Raw genomic sequence first — 7425 nt, 5'->3', positions numbered from 1 at the left:
TATGAAATTTGCTGATATAACCAAGTCCAGAAGGGGAAGAGAGGAGTGCTTCAAGTGTGTCACGGATAGGATTGATGCCTCGCTTCTTTAAAATTCTCACAGAAATATGCTTGGCCAGGACTCATCTTTCGTCTCAGGTTACATTTTTTCCTGGTCATAAGATTGGAGTGGTAGGAGTAAGTTTCACCTTGAGTTTTAAATCAGTCAGTGACCAGGAGATTGAGATTTCCATCTTAAAACACACAAATACAGAGTAAACCAATCTTAAAGAGCTGAAATTTCCAGTCAATTTTGGTGACTTGCAGTAGTTGTCCTTTACAACATCCCCTGGGACAATGAATTAGTAACATTGCTCCGAGGAGAAATAAAGGGTTAGGTGCTGGTGAGCCCCAGGTCACATTTTCATCAACAGATTAATACATAAATATTGTTTCCTATTCAAAGACACTTTGCTTCATATAATGATATTGAGTTCATGGTCAATAGCACGATAGCTCCTGTGTGAATAAAGCCTGCCGAACACATTTATTTTCTCCATAAGGCACATCACAGCTTTCTTGTGCATAAGAATACTTGATGATTGTACCATGATTGGGGGGCATTTTAAACAAGGAAATCAGCAACAGGAAACAAAATAGACAAAACAAAAATCGTGGCACTAACTAGGCGGGCCAGAGGACAGTTGTTTGCAGTATGAAAGCTGAACTGAAAAGGCGGAATGTTTCTTTGTTTGACCTCAGTTGGTGATAAGCACATTGGCAGACAAAGGTTTCACCATTCCGTGTATACCTGTGAACAACCACAAAAGCTCTGTGAGTATTGATTTGGGGGTTACGACTAAATTTTAGAGAAGACGTGAATTTGAAAGAATCAGGATATGCAAATAACAAGGAGCAACTGTATCTCTGAAGCCACATGTTGGTCCATGACAGGGAGTGGGTGGATTGAAAGTGCAACACCCAACAATTACCCATCAATGTGACAGGATTGTGAAAGGTCATGTAGTGACAAAGGAACTTGAATGTGCAGTGCCTCTGGTACCTTATTTTATTTATTTTTTTTACAATAACAACGTAAGGTCTTATTAACCATTTAGCAACAAGGACACAAAGATTCTGAAGTTAAGTAAAGAGTCCTCTTTTCACTATCATATGATTCAGATGCTGATATTCTGCTGTAATTGCCTGATGTAGCATGACCTAGATGTAAATCTGGAAAATAAAGACCTTGTCTTGAAATCATCATACATTCTTAGCTCTTTTTCTTCCCCTTCATGATTGACTACATTTTAAAAAAATGCCTGTACCCTTGTTCTCCATCCCCAATCCTCTCTGATTCATTCTACTTGTGCTGGACAAGGGAAACTCTCACAGTGACTTTAGTAATAAGCCTGTATGTTGTTGGTTTTTATCTAATTCTTTACAGCAAATTTTATGTTTCCTTTCTGCTTGTTAATTATGGAATGTAACATACATCCTACACACATATATCAGAGGGCAGAAAATATAAATACATACCTTAGTGAATCCATATGCAATGTTGACACCATCTCAATTTTACCCCACTTCTCCCTCCCACACCCTATCCTAATCACAACATTCTAAATGTAACCATAGAATTCTTTCAAGCCTGAATCTGAAATGGAATTGCCAACTCATAGTATATGTGCATAAAGACAAAAGTAAATATCAGAAGAAATTCTGAATGTGTTTGAGAACATGGAGTAGCTAAAGCAAGTAGAAAAAATGGTGATGTAAAAGAGCTAAACATGGTATCAAAAGATACCATATTGTACTGAAATTTTCAAAATCCTGGCAGTAGACAGCCAAAACCGTACTCAGTTTAGCTCAAGCTAAAAAATATGAAGAAAGCATTAAAACCTTGAGTTGCAATATTGAAGGATTATTCTATGGTTACAATTGAACATCCAGGAAGCATCACAAGAAAATGGAAGGAATAGCCAATGACTATTCCAAAAATGAGTTGGTGGGCTTTCATCCATCGCAAGAGTTAGCAGATGATAAAGGACTCATGACACAGAAGGAAGAAGCCCGGCTACACTGAAGGTCTTAGCAAAAATCAGGCTCTAGGAATTGTCAAAATAACAATAGAAAAGTTTCAACAAGCTGATACAGCACTGGAAGCACTCATTTGACAATGCCAAGAAATATGGAAGATATCCGTATTTTTGCTCATCCCCCAAAAAGTGAACCAACAATACATTCACTGAGACCTTCCATAAACACAAATAGAAATCAGAAGAGGGTATGGAATGAGAGCTATTGCTATTGACATCAATGAATCTTGGTTGGAAACAGAGAATGCCAGAAAGATGTTTCCTTCTGTCTTGTTGACTGTGCCAAAGCTTTTGACTGTGTGGACGATGACAAGCTATAACACTGAGAAGACCACTTAGCTGTGCTCAAGTGGAACCTGTTCATGGACAAGAAAAATGAAATAATGTGTCATTCAAATCAGGAGAAATAGGCTATAGGGCTGTATCTTTTCTCCATATTTATTCAGTGTATATGATAAGCAAAGAATCTGAGAAACTGGATTATATGAAGAATTTGAGGAAGACATTAAAAACATTAAAGATGCACATAACACAACCTTGCTTGACAAACACTAAGTACACTTGAAGCACCAGTGAAGATCAAAGACTTCATCCTTCCATATAGATTTGCAACTCCATGTAAAGAAAACAAAAATCTTCACAACTGGACCAACAGACAATATTTATGATAAATGGAAGAAATATTAAAGTCATCAAGTATTTCATTTGATTTAGATACACAATAAATCATCATGGAAGCAGCCATCAAGAAATTAAATATTATATTGCATTGGGCAAATCTGCTGCACAAGACCTTGTTAAGTGGTAAAGAGCAAAGATGTTACTTTGAGGATTAAGGTGCTCCTGGCCCAAGCCATGGTATTTCCAATGATCTCATACGCATGTGAAATTGGACACTGAATGAGGTAGGCTGAAGAATTGCATTTGAATTATGTTGTTGGTAAGGAATATTGAAAATACCAGAGATTGCCAGAAGAACCAGCAGATCTGTCTTGGACAAAGCACAGCCAGAAGGCTCCTCAATTTCATAGGGTCACAATGAGTCAAAATTGACTTGATGATAACAGACTTCTCGGGTTTTAAATGAAAAGCTCAGTCTCTTACAATCTAATTGGAGCTACCTTAATTGTTAGAACTAAATTGAATGAGATAACTGTACAGTGATCATTTGAAGTGATCAGAATACAGGGACATTGATAGAATTCTTGACTTCCTGGTTGGATTCCTAGCCAATGCAACTCATGCGGAGCCACTATTCTGTCAGTGAAGGTTTGTGTGTTGTTACTATGCTCAACAAGTTTCACTGATCCTTCCAGACGAAGATGCACTAGTAAGAAAGGCCTGGCAACCTACTTCCAAAAAATCAGCCCATGAAAATCTGGGTCAAAACTATCCAATGTGCAACCTGTCCTGGGGACTGCCCAGGCTGGAGCAGTGCTTCATTCAGTTGTTTATGGGGGTTCTCATGAATTAGGGTCTGACTCAAGGGCAGCTAACAGTTGCTGATCCCAACATGTAACATTTGCAAGATGTTGAGTTTATCACATTCTTATGTTAGAAGGCTGTATTTTTTCCAGTTTATTTATTTAAAAAATCATTTTATTGGGGGCTTGTAGAAGGCTGTATTTTAATCTTCCATTTTTTTCTGTAGAGAAAACACTCATTCCTCTCTTTCCTTTTATTTTAACCATGCACTGTAGAATCAGACACTCCTTGACCAGTAGCCAAAACAACATTCCCTCCAGGATGTTAGAACACCTGTTCAAAAGCAGATGAGCTATGTGTTCTCCCTTCCAGGACCAGACAAATGCCAATTCAGACTCCAATGAGGACTGTGCCCAGCATCATTTCTACCATCACATTTGCCAGCCTTTAAACATGTTTCAGAATAAATTCTAAGCAGTCCAGTAATGCAATAATTCATGAAAAAAAATCTATGCTCCAAAGCACATGGGCGTGTGAGGAGAGAACAGCTTCATTTTCTTTCACCAGAGTAACATTTTATTGTGACCCAACATCTAACTGACACAAAGCATGGATTATGCTACCTGCTTGATCCTGAAGATTTCTGCATCCCTAGTACCCTTAATAAGTGACTTTCCTTCTGCCTCACAGTTGGTGTCTTGCTCAACATAGTATTTTTAAAGAACTGTGTGTCAGAGAGGATGTGTTCAATATCAAGCACCAATAAAATGAAAACCTCACACTGTTTTCACATTATTGTTTATTTACAAGAAGTTGGGTTGGTCAGCCAGTTCCACAGCATCATCAAAGAGCCAGGCTCCTTTCAACCTCCCACTCTATCGTCCTCTGGCATTGACTTCCATCCTGAGACATGGAGCTTCATTGTCAGTTGCTGTTAATATTCCAGACAGGATAACTTTAAATGTCAGTATTCAGAATTCTCTTTTTGTTATAGATAAAAATATTTCCCTAAACCCTTCCCCCACACCTATCCAAGTACATTGTGGTATTCTGGGACTCATACTCACCTTTAAATCAATCATTGGCAGAGTGGAACAAAATTGTCATGGATTCACTGCCTAAGAACCGGCAAATTATAGCTCAAGCAATACTGAGGCTCTGATATCAAGAAAGGAAGACTAACCAATGTCGAGTAGATGGCCAGTTGTGTCTGTCATAACCTAGTTATGGAAGGTAGCAGGAGAATCCGAGGACAAAGTCAAATCCAAATTCTGATTGTCATTGGATGACAGGATATTTGACCATTTGAAGGAGTAACATATTTTTTCTTTCAATTAACATATATTCATAATTTCTATAGTAATTATGCATTCATTTTTTAATTACAAAAATACCTCTTTGGAAGGAAAACAAAATCTGCTAGAGAAACTGAAGGGCAAACAGCTCAAAATACAACCAACTCAGAATTACCTTGAGGCCCCAGAGGTCACAAGAAAGGAATCCAAATAGAAGATAATTGTCTGTCCCTGCTAAAAAAGATCACTCTCATCAATAAATACTTACAAGATAGAACTGAGTAGCCTCTGAGAACCTTCACAATCTTCAAGGCATAATATACCATCTTAAATGTTTAATCTACAGCCATATGTTCATCAGCAATATCTTTAGAGAATAATTCTGACTGAAATTTTCAGTGAAAACAATCAATTACCATCTGTCTGCACAGTAGAGACCCAGATGGGTTTATTATTGGAATTGCATCCCATGTGGATAGATAATGGCAGACTTTAGGTAGAATTGGTTTGGGGCACCTTCACCTCTGAAATCCTGCATTTGGTCTTAGGATGAGCTTGCTTGGTGTCACTGGGTCTGTGTCATTGGAGTGGGGAGGTATTAAGAAGATGAGAGGCAGAAAAAGGCACCTGAGCATGGTCTGGGTGTCATTGCAAAGGCAAGTCTGACCCATGTTGTCACTCAAAGGTTGGCCAACACCAAATGAGGCAAATTCCTCTCAACATAGCAATAGCTAGATAATTGTTGTCTCCACAAAATCGTAGCCTCTAAAAATATTTCATGGGTGTAAATGTAAAGAAGGACAGAATAAATGCAGATCAATTATGTTGGATATAGTGTACTGTCATTTGGAATTTAGAAATACTATCCACAAATAATAGTAACCACAGCTTGTCTGTCAGCGTGCTGTACAGTAGTGGCTTACTTGTTTTGCTGGAAGTTATGCCACTTGTATTTTTCAACATCATAAATGGTGGCTATACAGATGGATCTTTACATATGAAATACAGAGAAATCAAATTGACTACATCTTTCCAGATGTGGTATCAATCAGAAAGTTACTCAACTGAATCTAGAAATAATTCAACAGTATCACTAATATCACTTTAAAGTAAAATTTTGTTTAAGAAAATTCAAAACTAGGATACAGAATACAAAAAAGTAGTAGTATTTCTGCAGAAATTCAAGTCAAATTCAGAAGAGGACGTGGAATGAGGGATATCATTTCTGTCATCAGATCTTGGCTAAAAACAGAGAATACCAAAATGGTGTTTACTTGTGCTTTATTAAATATGCAAAAGTACATAGCCGTGTGTGTCAAGTTGCTCCAAGCTTGCCTCCTGATACCGGATGACATATGGGTCCATCCCTGTCTTCTGGGGCAGCGCTGCTGGTGTGAGAAGCCAGGCATAGGTCTGGCTGCAATCAATGACACCATGCTGCTGGAGTCCTGTGCCTACCGCCTGCTGAAGCTCTACTGCTGGACACCCCTATTGCCTGAACCTGCTCAAGCTCTTCCTGGAGGGTGCTTAGCAGTTTGAGATGGGATCAGCCCTAGACCTCATCCCTGCCCCCCAGGGCAACATGGATCTTGGCAGATTTAGTGAAAAGAGGTGTAAAGCCATTGTCTTGTACAAGACTGCTTTCTACTCCTTTAACCTCCTTGTAGCTGCTCCCATATCCATGATGGGTATTGATGGGGAGAAGGAGCATGCTAATGCCAAGCAGATCCTGCTGGAGATGGGTGAATTCATCAGATCCAGGATGATTACCTGTACCTCTTTGGTGACCCCAATGTGACAGGCAATGTTGGCATTGACATCCAGGGAAACGAATGCAGCTGGCTGCTGGTTCAGTGTCTACAACAGGCTGCTCTGGAGCACTGTCGGGTCCTGCAGGAGAATTCTGGGCAGAAGGAGGCAGAGAAGGTGGCGCAGGTGAAGGTGATGTACAGAGAGATGGTGCTGCTGGCTATACTCAAGCAGTATGAGGAAGCCAGTTTCCGCAGCCTCATTGATCAAGACGCTACCCCGCTGGCACCCTCCATCTTTCTGGGGCCAGTACACAAGCTCTACTAACAGCAAAAGGGGCCCGGGAGTCTGGGCAGGCAGGGAAGGGAAGTCTCAATAAATTATTGTGTAACCTTTAAAATATTATGCAAAAGTATTCACTGTGTGCATCATAACAAACTATGAATTATATTGAGAAGAATGAGAATTTCAGAAAAATGGGAATTGCACTCTTGGGGAACCAGTATATGAATCAAGAGGCAGTCACTAGCATAGAGCAAGGGAATTTTGAATGGTTTAATCAGGAAAGTTATGCGTCATGGTTGTAACCTCTCACCATAGTCAATCTGTATGTTAAGTGAATAATCCAGGAAGCTGGGCTATACGAAGAAGAACCAGGCATCAGGATTTAAGAAAAGCTCAATAATAACCTGCAATATGCAGATGACATATGTTTGCTTGCTGCAAGTGAAGAGAACTCGGAGCATTACCGATGAAGATCATAAACCGTGAGCTTCAGTATGGGATACAACTCAAAGGAAAGAAAACCAAAATCTTCACAGCTAGACCAATAAATATCATCATGGTAAGTGGAGAAAAGTTGAAAGCTGTCAAGGATTT

General features: G+C 39.3%; 1 pseudogene; it reads left to right on the top strand.

Moving 5' to 3' along the window:
• Positions 1–6060: 6060 nt before the first annotated feature.
• Positions 6061–6990, top strand: LOC142445983 (farnesyl pyrophosphate synthase pseudogene; annotated as a pseudogene).
• Positions 6991–7425: the final 435 nt, after the last annotated feature.

Source organism: Tenrec ecaudatus, chromosome 4 (genome assembly GCF_050624435.1).
Source record: "Tenrec ecaudatus isolate mTenEca1 chromosome 4, mTenEca1.hap1, whole genome shotgun sequence".
NCBI lineage: Eukaryota > Metazoa > Chordata > Mammalia > Afrosoricida > Tenrecidae > Tenrec > Tenrec ecaudatus.
Note: the sequence above shows the minus strand (reverse complement) of the source record. Positions and strands in the feature narration are given on the sequence as shown.